The 18,348-nt window shown below is 41.5% G+C and overlaps 1 protein-coding gene and 1 non-coding gene across 4 annotated transcripts in view; one reads left to right on the forward strand and one right to left on the reverse strand.

Moving 5' to 3' along the window:
- The window catches only part of PDE6D (phosphodiesterase 6D), a 55,299-nt gene that overhangs the window by 19,947 nt on the left and 17,004 nt on the right, over positions 1–18,348 (reverse strand). The gene's annotated exons all lie outside the window — the stretch shown is intronic.
- LOC123568123 (U6 spliceosomal RNA) lies at positions 11,826–11,935 on the forward strand. Its single transcript, XR_006691348.1, has one exon. It is a non-coding gene; the product is annotated as a U6 spliceosomal RNA (small nuclear RNA).

An 18,348-nucleotide genomic window follows, 5' to 3' on the forward strand; every position in this document is an offset into this window, starting at 1 on the left:
CTTTTTTTTTTTTTTTAGAGTCTCACTCACTCTGTCTCACTCACTTGCTCTGTCGCGCAGGTGGAAGTGTGATCTCAGCTCACTGCAACTTCCTCCCGGGTTCAAGAGATTCTACTGCCTCAGCCTCCCAAGCAGCTGGGATTACAGGCATGTGCCACCATGACCATCTAACCTTTTTTTTTTTTTTTTTTTTTTTTTTTTTTTTAGCACAGACTGGGTTTCACTGTGTTGGCCAGGCTGGTCTCGAACTCCTGAGCTCAAGTGATCTGCCCATCTTGGCCTTCCAAAGTGTTGGAATTACAGGAGTGAGCCACCATGCCTGGCCTCACATCACTTTTTAAAAATATTTTTTCACTGGAAAGATAAGAGATTGCATTATATTCAGGGTTACCTTATATATGGACATTATTCTCATAATTTTATGGGTTCCTTCCAGTTAGAATCAAATAACTTATTTACTCATCTCCTTCAAAACAGTTCATATGCAAGTTGGACACTTATTAATGATACTGAGATAATCCTCTAATGATGTTACCCCAAATCCTCATTACCAATCTAGGGATAGAAAATCTAAAACATTTCAATTCATAACAATTCACCAAGAAATAAATTGTTTTATCGGGTGTTAATTCTATTCTATTTTTTTTTTAAATAAACCTTTTATTTTAGAACAGTTTTTTCTTTTTCTTTCTTTTTTTTTTGAGACAGGGTCTTGCTTCATTGCCCAGGCTGGAATGCAGTGTTGCAATCACTGCTCACTGCAGCCTTGACCTTCCAGGCTCAGTCGATCCTCCTACTTCAGCCTCCTGAGTAGCTGTACTACAGGCACTTACCACATTGTCTGGCTAATTTTGTAAAAACATTTTTTGTAGCGATGGGGCCTCACTATGTTGTTCAGGCTGGTCTCAAGTGATCCTCCCACCTTGGCTTCCCAAAATACTGGGATTACAGGCATGAGCACTGTGCCCAGGCAAGAACAGTTTCAGATTTATAGAAAAGTTGCAAAATAGTAGAGTTCTCATTTATCGCACACCCAGTTTACTCTATTATTAACATCTTACATTTGTCACAACTAATGAACCAATATTGATGTTATTGCTTCTCTTGGATGTAAGAGATTCTCAGACTTTCCTTGTTTTTGATGACCTTGACAGTTTTGAGAACTGGTCAGGTATCCTGTAGAAAATCCATAAACTGGTATTTGATGTTTTTCTTATGATTAGATTGGAGTTATGGGTTTTTTGGGAGGAAGACCACAGAGGTAGCATCATTTTTATCACATCAATATCAAGGATACATGCTATCAACATGACTGATAGATGCTGACGTTAACCTTCATCACCTGGGTGAGGGTAGTCTTTGTCAGTTTCTTCCATTGTGAAGTTACTCTTTTCCTCTCCTTTCCACCCTGTCCCCTTTGGAAGGGAGTTACTATGCCCGGCACATCTTAAGGGGTGGTGAATTATGCTCTACTTCCTTGAGGGATAAATAACTATATGAATTACTTGGAATTATACACTGGAGATTTATCTTCTCTCCGCATTTGTTTTATTCAATCATTTATTTATATCAGTCCAGCTGTTTTTTTTTTAATAAAATGACTGCTCTGATACCTAAATTTTTATTGCCAAGATGAAAGTATTTCAACACTAAGAAATCTGCTTAAAAATATTTATTTGAGATACTTATATGTAAATCTCAGGAATTCATTTGAGTTATGGGGGAAGATAGAAACCATAGAGCATGTTAGTTTATAGTCAGAAGAAAAAGCTGCGAGAGGGGAAAATACAGTTGGTTTAGAGCAGAACACCTGCTTTGGAGTCCAAGTTCTATCATGTAGCAGCTGTGATCTTAGATCAGTCATTTAACCTGCCTGAGATTTAATGTGTAAACAACAGATAATATGAAGGCCTTACGGTTGTTCCAGGATTATATGAAATGCCTACAAAAATGGTTTAGAGATTATAAAACATGATATAAGCAAGTGTAGGACATTATTATACCATAATTCTTCAGGATTGAAAGAGGCAAATTATGGAAGTAACTTTTTATGAACAACTTCAAATTCTCTAATAAAAGCATATATTATTATCTTATTCTTCATCTAAAATCTTCAAAAAGGAAAACACGACTGAAAGCTTATTTGTATTAATTAATGTTTGACTTGAGTTTTATTCACTCAAAACCTTGTAATTCCTGGAAAACCTGCTGCAATCTTTTGTGCTGCTCATATATTAATCTTCATCTCTTTGCTCATCCTATTCTGTGTTAGAGATAAGGCCTGAGTCTACTTTTATACTTGTATTATATATATTAAATATTAGATATATACAGAGCAGAAATTGCATTTGAGAGATTTGAGTTTTGTTTTTTTTTTTTTTTTTGAGACGGAGTCTCACTCTGTCGCCCAGGCTGGAGTGCAGTGAGGCAATCTCAGCTCACTGCAAGCTTCGCCTGCAAGCTTCACCTCCTGGTTCACACCATTCTCCTGCCTCAGCATCCCGAGTAGCTGGGACCACAGGCACCCGCCACCACGCCTGGCTAATTTTTTGTATTTTGAGTAGAGACAGGGTTTCACTGTGTTAGCCAGGATGGTCTGAATCTCCTGACTTCGTGATCCGCCCGCCTCGGCCTCCCAAAGTGCTGGGATTACAGGAGTGAGCCACCGCGTCCAGCCTTCTCTTTTATATTATTGGTCCAACAGCCTCCCAACTAATTTTTCTCCTTCAGTCTCTGGTCCATTGTTTCTCAAAGGGTGGTTCCATGACCTTGTTAAAAATGCTGTTTCGGTCGGGTGCGGTGGCTCACGCCTGTAATCCCAGCACTTTGGGAGGCCGAGGAGGGCGGATCATGAGGTCAGGAGATCGAAACCATCCTGGCTAACACAGTGACACCCGTCTCTACTAAAAAAAAAAAAAAAAAAAAAAAAAAAAAAAAAAAAATTAGTTGGACGTAGCGGCACACACCTGTAGTCCCAGCTACTTGGGAGGCTGAGGCGGGAGAAAACTCTGTCTCAAAAATAAATAAATAAAAAATAAATAATAAAAAATAAAAATATAAAAAACCACCAGCTTTCACATAGATGAGCTTTTGCATGGAAATACATTAAATAACAAATAAAAAACTTAAGAAACCCCTCTAATCTGGCTTTTACAATCTAATACACTGTGACAAGAGTGCCAGTCCTAAAATACAAACTGGATCATAAAATTACCTCCTCTTCAAAAACCTTCAATAGGTTTTCACTGTTCAGAGAAAAGTGCTAACTTCTTAGCTTAGTATTGAAAGTTTACATTGTGGCTCAAGATCTCTCTCGTTTCCCCTTCTGTTTTACACACCTTCCTACACCCATTCTCAACCAGGCACAGTGAATCCAGCCTCTTATAAGGCTTCAAACATCAGCAACATCAAAAGAGTTGAGTGGCCTTTCAGGGACCCAATCAAGTGTTATGATGACCATAGGACCACATCAGGCAAAGATGATAAAGGAGGGAGGAATAAACTTTTCCCTAACTTAGAGGATCCCTGTGGAGGTAACCATGACAGAGGAAAATGGGAGTAACAAAGAGAGCAATTATTGTTTTCAGAGGCTGGCTACAATTGCCCCAGATGTGCCAACTGCAGAGTAAAGCCAGCCATATCACCCCAAGAGAATCTCTCTAAAATACATCATCTCTATAGCCTTCACTTCCATTGCTGTGAGAAGAAAACGGCTTTTGTTTTTTTTTTTTTTAGACAGAGTCTCCCTGTGTTGCCCAGGCTGGAGTGCAGTGGTGCGATCTCAGCTCACTGCAACCTCCGCCTCCCAAGTTCAAGTGATTCTCCTGTCTCAGCCTCCTGAGTGGCTGGGGTTACAGGTACCCGCCACCACGCCAGGCTTTTTTTTTTTTTTTTTGGTATTTTTAGTAGAGACAGGGTTTCACCATGTTGGCCAGGCTAGTCTTGAACTCCTGACCTCAAATGATCCACCTGCCTTGGCCTCCCAAAGTGTTGGCATCACAGGCATGAGCCACCACGCCCAGCCTGCTTTTGTCTTTTTTTCATATGAGAACGCCATTAATGCCATGCAGCAAAACTTATTCCAAAGAATGGCAGTTTCTCATTGTGTAATGAGACTAAGAGAAAGATAATAGACTAGTTAAGTGCCCTGGCCAAGGTTACAGAGCAACAATAAAAGGATAATCTTCTTTTTGCTCTGCTATCACCTTATCCTTTCTTCCAAAGACTAAATTTTACCCTTATTTCTTACAATGAATTAAATGTTTATGTCCCCTCCGAATTCATACATGAAATCCTAACCCCCAATGTGATGGTATTAGGAGGTGGGGCTTTGGGAGGTGATGAGGCCATGAGGGTGGAACCTTCATGAATGGGATCACTGCCCTACAAAAGGGACCCTAGAGAGCTTTCTCTTCTCTTTGAACCACATGAGGATATGAGAAAACAATAGTCTGCAACCTGGAAGAAGGCTCTCACCAAAACCTGAACATGCTGGTACCCTGATCTCAGACTTCTAACCTCCAGAACTGTGAGAAATGTTTCTGTTGTATATAAGCCACCCAGTCTTTGGCACTTTGTTACAGCAGCCCGAAATGACAAAGATATCGCTATTATAAATTTTAAAAATTACAGTGCTTTTTTTTGGTAATGAAATAAAGAACAACTTATTTGTAAAAAGACCCAGAAAAACTAAGTCTTAAGCACTTCTATAAGCACCAAAGTGCTCAAACCAATGACAATTCTGATTTCAGTCACAGGCTCCCAATTCTGGGGAAGCTGAATGCTTATGAAAGTGATTCACGCCCAGTCTGCAATCCCAGCACTTTGGGAGGCAGAGGTGGGCGGGATCACTTGAGGTCAGGAGTTCAAGATCAGCTTGGTCAACATGGTGAAACCCCATCTCTATGAAAACACAAAAATTAGCCAGGCATGATGATGGTGGGTGCCTGCAATCCCAGCTACTCGGGAGGCTGAGGTGGGAGAATCACCTGAACCAGGGAGGCAAAGGTTGCAGTGAGCTGAGATCATGCCACTGCACTCCAGCCTGGGCGACAGAGTGAGACTCTATCCCAAAAAAAGAAGAAGAAGAAAAAAAATCAACCACAGGCATGAGCCACTGCACCCGGCCATGGAATTCCTTTAATTTTTTTTTTTTGAGACAGGGTCACTCTGTCACCCAGGCTGGTGTGCAGTGGTACCATCAGGGCTCACTGCAGCCTCTACCTCCCCAGGCTCAGGTGATCCTCTCACCTCAGCCTCCCAGGTAGCTGGGACTACAGGCGCACACCATCACACCCAGCTAATTTTTGTATTTTTTGTAGAGATGGGGTTTTACCATGTTGTCGAGGCTGGTCTTGAGCTCCTAAGCTCAAGCAATCCACCTGCCTCAGCCTCCCCAAAGTGCTGGGATTACAGGCATGAGATACCGAGCCCAGCTATTCACTGGAATTTTTAAGGTATAGCACATCCATTATTGGTCAGGGGCTTCATTGTGACAGGAAAGAGTTTGAGTCATGTTAGGTGATAGCTTCTAAAGATCATACCCCATTTAGATAGTGAACCTCTTAAAAAACCAAAATTGGCCGGGTGCAGTGGCTCACGCCTGTAATCCCAGCACTTTGGGAGGCCGAGGCGGGTGGATCACGAGGTCAGGAGATCGAGACCATCCTTGCTAACACGGTGAAACCCCGTCTCTACTAAAAATACAAAAAATTAGCCGGGCATGGTGGCAGGCGCCTGTAGTCACAGCTACTCGGGAGGCTGAGGCAGGAGAATGGCGTGAACCCAGGATGTGGAGCTTGCAGTGAGCCGAGATCGTGCCACTGCACTCCAGTCTGGGAGACACAGCGAGACTCCGTCTCAAAAAAAAAAACAAAAAAACAAAAAAACAAAAAAACAAAAAAACAGTTAAGTGGTCGTGGGCTTTCTTATGGCTTAGTTTGCCTCAACTCTGTAATGTAATAAAGACATGATTTTTTGTGAAGATTCAATAAGATGCCATGTATAAAAATAACAGAACATCTGGAACACAGTAAGTACTCACTAGATTAGTATTAATATTGTCCAAATGTACTCTTTTCTCTGATTATATAGGCTTTCTTACTAGCTTTTGTGCACTATTATTTTTCTCTTACATTTAAACTTTTAATATTTAGGTGTTGTTTCCTCATACTTGACTTCATGTCATTACAGTCAGTGTGCCAAGCCCTGTATAGGGGCTTTACATATATAAAATCCTGTGAATTGGGTCTCATTACATCTATTACTTCATTTTCTGGATGAGAAAACTAAGTTTTACAGATATTAAAAACCTTAATATTAAAGAGCTGGGAAATAGTGGGATAAAGATGCAGGCAATACTTTTGGTTGACTTTTTTTTTTCTGCTGGTTTTTTTTTTTTTTTTTTTTGAGATGGAATCTCACTCTGTCACCTAGGCTGGAATGCAGTGGTGTGATCTCAGCTCACTGTAACCTCTGCCTCCCAGGCTGAAGCGATTCTCCTGCCTCAGCCTCCTAAGTAGGTGGGATTACAACCCCTGCCACCATGCCCAGCTCATTTTTGTATTTTTGGTAGAGATGGAGTTTTGCCATGCTGGCCAGGCTGGTCTTGAACTCCTGACCTCAGATGATCTACCTGTCTTGGCCTCCCGAAGTGCTGGGATTACAGGCGTCAGCCATTATATCCAGCCTGGACATGTGTGGCCCCTTGATCTTTTAAAAAAATTTTTTTTGGCTGGGTGCAGTGGCTCATGCCTGTAATTCCAGCACTTTGGGAGGCTGAGGCGGGTGGATTACCTGAGGTCAGGAGTTCGAGACCAGCCTAATCAACATGGTGAAACCCCATCTCTACTAAAAATACAAAAATAGCTGGGCGTGGTAGCAGATGCCTGTGATCCAAGCTACTTGGGAGGCTGAGGCACAAGAACTGCTTGAACCCGGGAGGCGGAGGTTGCAGTGAGCTGAGATTGTGCCACTGCACTCCAGCCTGGGCAACAGAGCGAGACTCCATCTTAAAAAAAAATTTTTTTGTTTTTTTTTTTTTGGTAGAGATGGGGCTTTGCCATGTTGCCCAGGCTGGTTGCAAACTCCTGAGCTCAAGCAGTTCACCTGCCTCAGTCTCCCAAAGTGCTGGGATTATAGGCGGGAGCTACGGTGCCTGGCTGGAACTCATTTTAAATAGCAATTTGGCACATACTGAAATGTAGTATATATTCTGGACCAATCTTAAATCGTATACATATGTATTTTTTGAGACAGGTCTCACACTGTCACCTAGGCTGGAGTGCAGTAGTGTGATCCCAGCTCACTGCAGCCTTGGACTCTTGGGCTCAAGCGATCTTCCACCTTAGCCTCCTGAGTAGCTGGGGCTACAAGCATGTGCTACTGCACCCAATTTGTTGTAGAGACAGGATCTTACTATGTTGTCCAGGCTGGTCTCAAACTCCTAGGCTAAAGCGATCCTCCTACCTTGACCTCCCCAAAGCATTGGAATTATAGGCATGGGCCACCTTGCCCAGCCTCACTTTTTAAAAATAAAAAAACTATTACTTAGGATGAACAAATTCCAAGCTGACAACTACAGATAGTTTTTGACTAATGGTTAAGAAACCAAAATAAAACTCTAGGGCAATAACTTTGCTACGTATCCAAAAATGAAACATGTATCTCACTCATTTAATTTACTGAATATATTAGCATTTGTGGCCAGTGAAATATATATATATATATATATAAAAAACAGAGAGTCTTGCTATGTTTCCCACGCTGGGTTTGATCTCTTGACCTCAAGGGATCCTCTGTCCTGGCCTCCCAAAGTGCTGGGATTACAGGTGTGAGCCACCACACCAGGCCCAGAGACATATTATTATTATTTTTTTTTCTGAGACGGAGTCTTGCTCTGTCGCCCAGGCTGGAGTGCAATGGTGTGATCTTGGCTCACTGCAACCTCTGCCTCCTGGGTTCAAGAGACTCTCCTGCCTCAGCCTCCAGAGTAGCTGGGATTACAGGCATGCACCACCATGCCCAGCTAATTTTTGTGTTTTTAGTAGAAATGGGGTTTCACCATGTTGGCCCGGCTGGTCTCAAACTCTTGACCTTGTGATCCACTTGGCTCAGCCTCCCAAAGTGCTGGGATTTCAGGTGTGAGCCATTGTGCCCAGCCCGAGAAATATTCTTTAATTTTGTGTTTTCATATCTTATTTAAGAGTCAAGGTACTATCCTGACAGGCAGTATAGTATACACACATCGTCAGATAAATCAAGTCTAAAAATCTAATCCTTGGGTAGGTACAGTGGTTTATGCCTGTAATTCCAGCACTTTGGAAGGCCGAGGTGGAAGGATTGCTTGAGTCTCAGAGTTCCACAGCTGCACTGAGCTATGATAGTGCCACTGCCCACCAGTATGGGTGGCAGAGTGAGACCCTGTCTCTAAAAATAAAAAAAATTTAAAAATCTGGCTGGGCATGGTGGTTGATGCCTATCATTCCAGCACTTTGGGAGGCCAAGGAGGGTGAATTCCTTGAGCTCAGGAATTCAAGACCAGCCTGGACAACATGATGAAACTCCATCTCTACAAAAAACACAAAAATTAGCCTGGCATAGTAGCATGCGCTTGTAGTCCCAGTTACTTGGGAGGCTGAGGTGGGAGGACTGCTTGAGCCCAGGAGGCAAAGACTGAAGCTGAGAATGCACCACTGTACTCCAGCCTGGGCCACAGCATGAGACCCTGTCTCAAAAAAAAAAAAAAAAAAAAAAATCTAGTCCTCAAATTTTGATATAATTTTAGGTTTAAAGTTTCTTAATTATTTTCCTCCATCTTTCCTGCAGAATAGTTACCAACTTCACAGTTGTTCTACACTTTTAAAAAAAGACTAGTTAAGTACAGTAGTGTAAAGACTTATTGATATTAAGTAATGATCATCACATAATTGGTATAAAAGAAAAAACAAAGGTCAAATTAATCTGGATTTGTATATGACCGTTTTAGATTATAAGAAAGCTGAATTGGACATTTCATTTGCCCAACATTTACTGAACACTTATGAGTGTTAGGCTCAGGGCCAGGATATACTATGATTAATAAGACACGGTTCCTGCACTGGTCCCTGGAGTTCTTCTCCAGGTAGGGAAACCACCAGGTAAAAGAATAATTGCAATGCAATATGAGAAGGACTATCTATAATGCAGGCTTGTACAAAGTACCATCTTCAGTTTGCGAAGGCCTTGTGAGATAAGATAAATATCAGTGTCTAAAACATGCTTCTGAAGCTGAATATCCACTCACTAACTTATATCATTTTTCAGCACTGTGCCACACCCAGGTGTCTCATCTCTTCCCGATTTGCATACCCAGACAAGATAGCCAAAGTCAATGGGGCCATAGTCTCAGGTTAAGGCACAAACTCAGATCAAACACTACTCAAAGGAACCTACATCCTTTAGGTACCAATAGGTACAACTTCTGAAGACTTTAGGTCATGACGTGCCTTGTAATCTTTCTTCTCAAGAATGCTAAGTTTAAAAGCTCAGTTAGAATTCAACTCTGTAAATAAAATATTAGGCCTAGGCCCGGTGTGGTGGCTCACACCTGTAATCCCAGCACTTTGGGAAGCTGAGGCGGGTGGATCACCTGAGGTCGGGAGTTTGAGACCAGCCTGACCAACATGGAGAAACCCCGTCTCTACTAAAAATACAAAATCAGCTGGTGGCGCATGCCTGTAATCCCAGCTACTCAGGAGGCTGAGGCAGGAGAACCACTTGAATCTGGGAGGCAGAGGTTGCAGTGAGCCGAGATCGTGCCATTGCACTCCAGCCTGGGCAACAAGAGCAAAATTCCATCTCAAAAAAAAACAAAAAAAAAAACATATATAAAGCCTATTTCTCTGAAAATAAAACCTGTGCATTTCTGAAACTTTTATATACAGATTCTGGTAGAGAAACGTTTAAAAGAGGTAAAAATATGACGACAGAGCTTTTCTCCTGCAGAATAAGCCACTGTGTATCTTTATAAAAGTTCCCTAATTAAAGAACATCTCTCTTTCCTTTTCATCATAAAGAGACCATTAGCAAAATTACTCTCTTCCCCTATAATGCAAGCAGACTGGGGCAAGAACAGAACAGTTTTGGGGGCAGATCATTTCTTTTGTTGAAGTTGTTGGAGTGGTATTTATTCCCAAAGGTTTGGGAAAGAAGATATACTTGACTTTATTTGATTACAACATAGCTTGGCCATCATACACCACTGAGGTTTACAAGATGTTGCTCTAAGGATTTTCCAGCTTTCCATATCATAATGTACATATTAATGCAGAGGAAACTCAAACTGTAAAGATATACTGGTGTCTTGAAGTACAATTCCAACCAAATCAATGGTTCCTTTATTTATTAAAGACAGGGTCTCACTCTGTCGCCCAGGCTGGAGTGCAATGGCACAAATGAAGCTCACTGCAGCTTTGAACTCCTGGGTGCCAGCGATTCTTCCCACCTCAGCTTCTTGGGAAGCTAGGACCACGGGTGCAAACTACTACACCCAGCTTGTTTTTTTTTGTTTTGTTTTTTTGAGAGACAGGGTCTCCCTCCGTTGTTCTAGGCTGATCTCTTATCTCCTGGCCTCAAGTGATCCACCTACCTTGGCCTCCCAAAGTGTTGAGATTATAGGCATGAGCCACCACACCTGGCCCTAAACCAAAGATTTAAAGAGAAAGTTTAGAAATATAATTCCAGCCACAGGTTGCAATCCAAACATCATTAAGAATTCCCTGTGGTGAAGCATCTTCTGAGAAAGTGAAGTCAAGCTTGTGTGTTAGGTTTAAGTGCTCAAAAAAAAAAAAAAAAAAAAAAAAGATAGTATTCAATTTACTATTGTTGTAAAAGCCTTAGAGAAGGGCTGATCTAACCTCACTTCCAGATATCTTTTCTTTTTTTGAGACAGGGTCTCACTCCCATTGCCCAGGTTGGAGTACAGTGGTACGATCACAGCTCACTGCAACCTCAACTTCCTAGGCTCAGGTGATCCTCCCACCTCAGCCTCCTGAGTATGTGGGACTACAGATGTGCACCACCACACCTGGCTAATTTTTTATATATTTAGTAGAGACAGGGTTTCGCCATGTTGCCCAGGCTGGTTTTGAACTCCTGGGCTCAAGCAACTCGGCCTCCCAACAGACATCTCCTTTTAAACATGTCCCCTCCTGCGGACCAGGACAATTTCCAAACACTGAAAGTTTCAAGAATTAAACAATTTTTTTTTTCTTTAGATGGAGTTTTGCTTTTGTTGCCCAGGCTCCTGGAGTACAAATGGCATGATCTAGGCTCACTGCAACCTCCGCCTCCCAGGTTCAAGCAATTCTCCTGCCTCAGCCTCCCCAGTAGGTGGCATTATGGGGGCGTGCGACCACGCCCAGCTAATTTTTGTATTTTTAGTAGAGACAGGGTTTCACCATCTTGGCCAGGCTAGTTCGAACTCCTGACCTCAGGTGATCTGCCCGCCTCAGCCTCCCAAAGTACTGGGGTTACAGGTGTGAGCCACTGCTCCTGGCTAAACAGTCAATTTCTTAAAAACCTCATATCAGTATGTAAATAAAATTAAGGTAAAAATTCAGTTATCCTGGGTCAGGATTCACTTTAAACAATATAAAAGCCTAATTAATAATGTTTAATGGTATGTTCATAATGTATTGATATGTGAACAGGAAGAATCTTTTTTAATTAAAAAGCAGTTTACAAAACATGTATAATGTGATCACAGTTATTAAAAATTATATTTACACATATATTTCCTTTACCAAAGGAATGACTGTTATAGAAAGTTTGGAAAATAGAGGACAGTGCTTGCTTGGGCAGCACATACACTAAAATTGGCATGATACAGAGAAGATAAGCATGGCCCCTTAAAAAAAAGAAAACAAAGGACAAAACAGAAATAACTGTAATCTTATAACCCAGAGATTACTGGGTTTAATATTTTGATGTATATATTTCTAATTTTTTTTTTTTTTTTTTGAGACGGAGTCTCGCTCTGTCGCCCAGGCTGGAGTGCAGTAGCCGGATCTCAGCTCACTGCAGGCTCTGCCTCCTGGGTTTAGGCCATTCTCCTGCCTCCGCCTCCCAAATAGCTGGGACTACAGGCGCCCGCCACCTCGCCCGGCTAGTTTTTTGTACTTTTTAGTACAGACAGGGTTTCATCATGTTAGCCAGGATGGTCTCGATCTCCCGACCTCGTGATAAGCCAGTCTAGGCCTCCCAAAGTGCTGGGATTACAGGCTTGAGCCACCGTGCCCAGCCATATTTTTAATTTTTAATGCAAATATACTTCTCCCCAATAAATGTAACTGTAAAGGAGTTTTTTAGTTATTAGCTTTGCCTATCTACCTACCTACCTACCTGTCTGTCTGTCTAAAACGGCATCTTAGATAGACAGACAGATAGGTAGGTAGACGGTGCAGTAGTGCACATGGCTTACTGTAGCTTCAAACTGTTGGGTTCGAGGGATCCTCCTGGCTTGGCCCCCTGAGTAGCTAGGACTACAGGCACCCCCAGCTAATTTTTTTTTTTTTTTTTTTTTTTTTTTTTTTTTGTAGAGACAAGGTCTCACTATGTTGCCTAGGCAGGTCTCAAACTCCTGGGCTCAAGTGATGCCCCTACCTTGGCCTCCCAAAGTGCTGGGATTATAGGCACGAGCCACTGCATCTGGCCACATCAACTTATATATACCTTGTATTCTAAGAAGCTAGGGCAAATTATAAGAATCACATACAATAGTGGTTCTCAGCCTTGGCTGACTATCAGAATCACTTGGGGGGAACTTCTAAAACTCCTGATTCCCGGACCTGACCTTTCAGACCAATTAGAATCTCGGGAGATGGAACCCAGGCATCACTATTTTTCAGAGTTCCCCAAGTGATTCCACTGAAGCCAGGGTGGAGAACCACTACTTGACAAAGTGTCCCCTAATCCCTGACCCTTGAGCAAAAGGTGATTTACAACAGGGATTTCTTAAATTTTTATTTGCATACCAATCATCTGGAGATCTTGTTAAAACACAGATTCTGGTTCAGTAGGTTGGGTTGGGACCTGAGATTCTGCATTTCTAACCAGCTCCCAGATGGTGGCAATGCTACTGCCCCAGGGACCATCCTTTGAGTAGTTTTAGGCTACTAGAAAAGAAAACTCTCATAAAGAGTGAAAAGAAAAAAAATTATAGCCACTAAAGCCCATACTCTACACAAGCACACAGGGAGGGGTGGTCCACAATAGATGAACAGAGGGTTAAGGCTGGGAATTAAAAGATGTTTCTAGGCCAGGCATGGTGGCTCATGCTTGTAGTCCCAGCACTTTGGGAGGCTGAGGCAGGAAGACTGCTTGAGGCCAGGAGTTCGAGACCAGCCTGGGTAACATAGGGAGACCTCATCTCTATTAAAAAAAATAAAAATAAAAAAAATTAGCTGCGCATGATGGTGCATGCCTGTAGTCCCAGCTACTCGGGAAACTGAGGTGGGAGGATTGCATGAGCCCAGTTGTCAAGGCTGCAGTGAGCTGGGTTCATGCCACTGCATTCCAGCCTAGGCGACACAGTGAGACCCTGTCTCAAAATGAAAAAAAAAAAAAAAAAAGCAATTTTAAAGGGAAAAAAAGGGAAAAAGATATTTCTAGGAAATAAGATTTTGGAGATTGGAAAGGTTTGGAACAACACATTTTTTAGGGGGAAAAACAGCCATTGGAGCTTATGTATTCGTGTGTACAAAGGAAAGCAAGCAAACATGGGGGAGAAGAGGAGTAGGCAGTGAGAGAAAAAGATCAAATGTCTAAAAAATTGTTATGGAAAAACTAAACCCTTGGCTACAGTGCTGGAAAGGGATAGAGAAGCACTATAAAGGGATCTGTGGAATCTACTTCTCTGCCAAAAACATGTTTGGGAAGCAGAAAAGCTAATAAACTGAAGTTGGTGTAGATTAATAACCAACTTCCATCAACTCCCTCTTGGGGACATGAAGAGACCCCAGGAGTATAAGTCTCCCCTGGCAGTGCTTTAGGAACTAACAACAAACAGTGAATTACTGCCCAAATGCTTCTCTTTGTAAGCAATGAGAATGGCAAGAAGCTCAAACATGGCATCCCTTTGCAGATTCTTGGCAATATCCTTCTGGGAATTTCTAAACTTACAGGCAGGCTAGAGATATAGCCCCCAAAACAGGGGAAAAAAGTGTTTTTCTCCTGAGGGCCTTCACGTAGAAATGAGAAATGTTTAGTATTTCTTAGAACAATAAGGTAAACATTTAATGTAAAGATATTCATAAGTCACTACCAGACTTTCATACCTTCAAAATAATTTCTAAGAACAATAAAACAGGAAAACCTTCATGTAAATTAGCTGGAGCAATTATTTGAATCAGCTGGTATACTTTATCAGCTAGTCCTTATCAAAGGGGTCACATCCAAGTAAATTTCTGTTTAAATCAATACAAGAAAGTAAGGGAAAGACTTTACCAAGATATGGAAAGAATTCTGTTGTCACATGATTTGTGTTACACATCACTTACGTATACGAAACTCTGGCAGAAATGTATGCAGTCTTCACATTCAGTATCTATTTACTGTACAATGATGATGGCTAAGATGTACTGAGTACTAGATACTGTCCTAATAATTTAGATATTATTCACGTATAAATTAATCCACATAACCCTATGAAATAGGCATTATTATTATAGCTCTTACATGGATGAGGAATCTGTGGTTTGAGGATGGTAAGTTTTTGCTTCATTTCATTGCTCAAAGGTCACAAAGCCAATAAGTGGTCAAGTTGGTTTTTGACTGCCTGATTCTAACATCCATGATTTTTAACTTTATATGACACCTCCAACTATCCTGCATAACCAATTTGTACCAGGGAGAGACTGAGGGATATAAGATGAATAAGTCATGATCCCTACACTTATGGTACAAGACAAGTAGTTCCTCTAGGACATGAGATTAGAAAGGCATTTCCAAATGCTCCAGGATACAAGATGCCAGATCAGATTATGCTGCTAGTGTATTCCACAGGTCAAAACCCCTATACTTTTGGGGCCCTTGATTTTTAAACTTTTTAATATACCCTTAGTGGTTAAAAGGCATATTTATAAAAAGGACATGCTGCAAGCCTACTGACACTATTTTCTAGCTCAGGCAAGTTTTCCAGAAATTACTGAACCACATCAATTTATATAATAAAGGGGATAAAGCTATAACAATGTCCAGCTAATGGATCTAATATCAGTTGAGAGAATGATCTCTTCCATATTCAAGTGATAGAGTGTTGCCTGATAACTTGGTCCATGAATACATTAGAATGGAGACAGAAATGAGTCTAAGACTAAGGTTGTGGTCTCTCTTCTGAGACCATTTCTATAAAATCTCCAAAGGCTAAAGGGAAATCACATTCATTGTATTAGCCCAACAACGGCTATAAATCAATACTTCTTAACCTATGGTTCATAATCAATGCAGACAGATAAAGTCTTAACTATTTTGCATTTCTCAGGGCTAGCTTTCTAACAGTCTTGTTTAACTTAACTGCAGACAGTATAAGGCCAGGGCAAAGGTGAACAATATTTCCAGCCTTATCTGGCATTTAGCTATATTCATAGTTTAAAGGTAGTCCTCAAAGAAAGAAGAGGCGGGGTAAAAGAGCTAATATTTGAGTACCCACTTTCAATATATATGTCACGTGCTGTGCTAACAGCCCCTCTTTTTTATTTTTCAATCTTATTTAATACTCATACCCACATAAAATAGTGGTGCTCCCAGCAGTCAAGTATCTTTCTCAGGAATTCACAGCTGCTAAATAATATAGCTAACATTCAGGCAGAGGTCTGTTCACACTACATACCCTTGGGAACAGAAAGGCTCCAGGGAACTGCAGAGTCCTGGGTGCCTTTGTGACGACATTCTTCCAGGGCTAGAAGAGCTGAGAGAACTGATGAGAGTGTGAAAAAGACAAGCAGACTCCCTCAAACATACCATGGAAATGGCCCTTTTGCCCTTCCTAACAATGTTCTCTTGGGGATATGCTTAGTAGAGAAGGAAGATGATGTATTGAGTTATTGACTTTGTACTGATCCACATTGAAAACAAAATTCCATTTACAACAAAACTTCCCTGTTGTAACTTGCACTTAAATATTGTGAGCTTGCCGGGCGCAGTGGCTCAAGCCTGTAATCCCAGCACTTTGGGAGGCCGAGGCAGGTGGATCACGAGGTCAGGAGATCGAGACCATCCTGGCTAACATGGTGAAACCCCGTCTCTACTAAAAATACAAAAAAAAAAAAAAAACTAGCCGGGTGTGGTGGCGGGCGCCTGTTGTCCCAGCTACTCGGAGGCTGAGGCGGGAGAATGGCGTGAACCCGGGAGGCGAAGCTTGCAGTGAGCCGAGATCGCACCACTGCACTCCAGCCTGGGCGACACAGCGAGACTCCGTCTCAAAAAAAAAAAAAAAAGTTGTGAGCTTAAATATTTCAAAATAATGATCTCCATTGAGTATAGCTATATGTGTGGCTATTAAAAAGTAGACCTCCTCTTTTCTATTCCTTGAATGAAACTATGATATATTTTTTTTAATCTGAAGCAGACTCAAGGACTAACTTTTTTTTTTTCCTTTTTAGACACAGTCTTGCTCTGTTGCCCAGGCTGGAGTGCAATAGTGTAATCTCGGCTCACTGCAACCTCTGCCTCCTGGGTTCAAGTGATTCTCCTGCCTCAGCCTCCTGAATAGCTGGGATTACAGGTGGGCACCACCATGCCCAGCTAATTTTTGTATTTTTAGTAGGGACAAGGTTTCACCCTGTTGGCCAGGCTGGTCTCGAACTCCTGACCTCAAGTGATTCACCTGTCTTGGCCTCTCAAAGTGCCGGGATTACAGGTGTGAGCCACCGCGCCTGGCCTAACAATTTGGTTTTAAGAACTGAAGACTTGTAGTGTTGTAAGCAACCCAAACTTATCTTAATGGACACAGAAGGCTTGTTTCAAAGTTTTTCATAAAAATATTTCTTACCCTATTCAGCTAATCTTCTGAGAGGACACAGAGGAAACAAGAAAATCTCAGACAGAGATCTTAGGTGCAGTGGCTCACACCTGTAATCCCAGCACTTTGGGAGGCCAAGCTAGGAGGATCACCTGAGCCCAGGAGTTCAAGACCAGACTGCGAAACGTAGTGAGACCTCATCTCTACTAAAAAAAAAAAAAAAAAAAAAAAGAAAAAAGAAAATCGCAGGCAGAGAAAGCATTTGGCGGTATGGTCCGTACCGCAACATGGAAAAATGCACTGGTTCTAAGAGCAGTTGTCAACATTTGAAATTAATCCTAGCTGACTATAGATCTGCTCATGAGAGCTAGTTTAAATAAATAGGTTGACATCTTTGTGCAGTCATTTAGAGCAAGTTTTACATATTCAGCATGATCAAAACTATATTTTGCATAAATTCAGACAGGGGATTTATTAGTATTTATCTGTCTTGCTAGGGAGCCAAAGGAACAGTATTCACAGTGAATGATGACAAAAAGTTTGTTTTATGTGGAGGACAGCATTATTGCAGTAATCTTGAGTTTCTCACTTAATCATTTCCCTACAACTCTCCAAAGAGAGCTTCTATTCTCCTTTTTTCCTTGCCTACTACTATAATCATTCCAATTGTCTCATTCACGTATTTATTGCACAAACATGTATTGAGGTACTGTGTATCGGGTGCAAATATTGGGGATTCCACAGCTGTACCACTCAGAATGTGGCCCACAGACTGGTCCTGGTCTGTAAATCCATTTGCTACCAGCCTGTGACACGTGTTTAAAGTTTTTAGTAACAATACAGCAGAATAATTTATTTGTTGATTTCAATAATAATTTTTAAAAACTTTTATGTCATTTTTTAAAACCTTTTTTTTTTTTTTTTTTTAGAGACAGGGTCTCACTCTGTTGCCTAGGCTGGGGTGCAGTGATGTGATCACAGCTCACTGTAACCCCATACTCCTGGGCTCAAATGATCTTCCTGCTTCAGCCTCCTGAGTAGCTGGGACTACAGGCATGTGCCACCATGCCTGGATAATTTTTAATTTTTTTTTTTTTTGGTTGAGACAGAGTCTGTGTTGCTCAGGCTGGTCCTGAATTCCTGGGCTCAAGTGATCCTCCCACTTTGGCCTCCCAAAGTGCTGGGATTACAAGCTTGAGCCACACAGGCCTGGTTTTATGTTATTTTTCTAATAATGAATCTCACTATATTTTACAAAAATATTGGTCTATGAAGGATTAGAAGTAAAAACCCAATTCTTTGCCAGCTATAGTTTAAGCATCATTGTTCTAAGAAACAGGAAGAGTAAG

Source organism: Macaca fascicularis, chromosome 12, assembly GCF_037993035.2.
Source record: "Macaca fascicularis isolate 582-1 chromosome 12, T2T-MFA8v1.1".
NCBI lineage: Eukaryota > Metazoa > Chordata > Mammalia > Primates > Cercopithecidae > Macaca > Macaca fascicularis.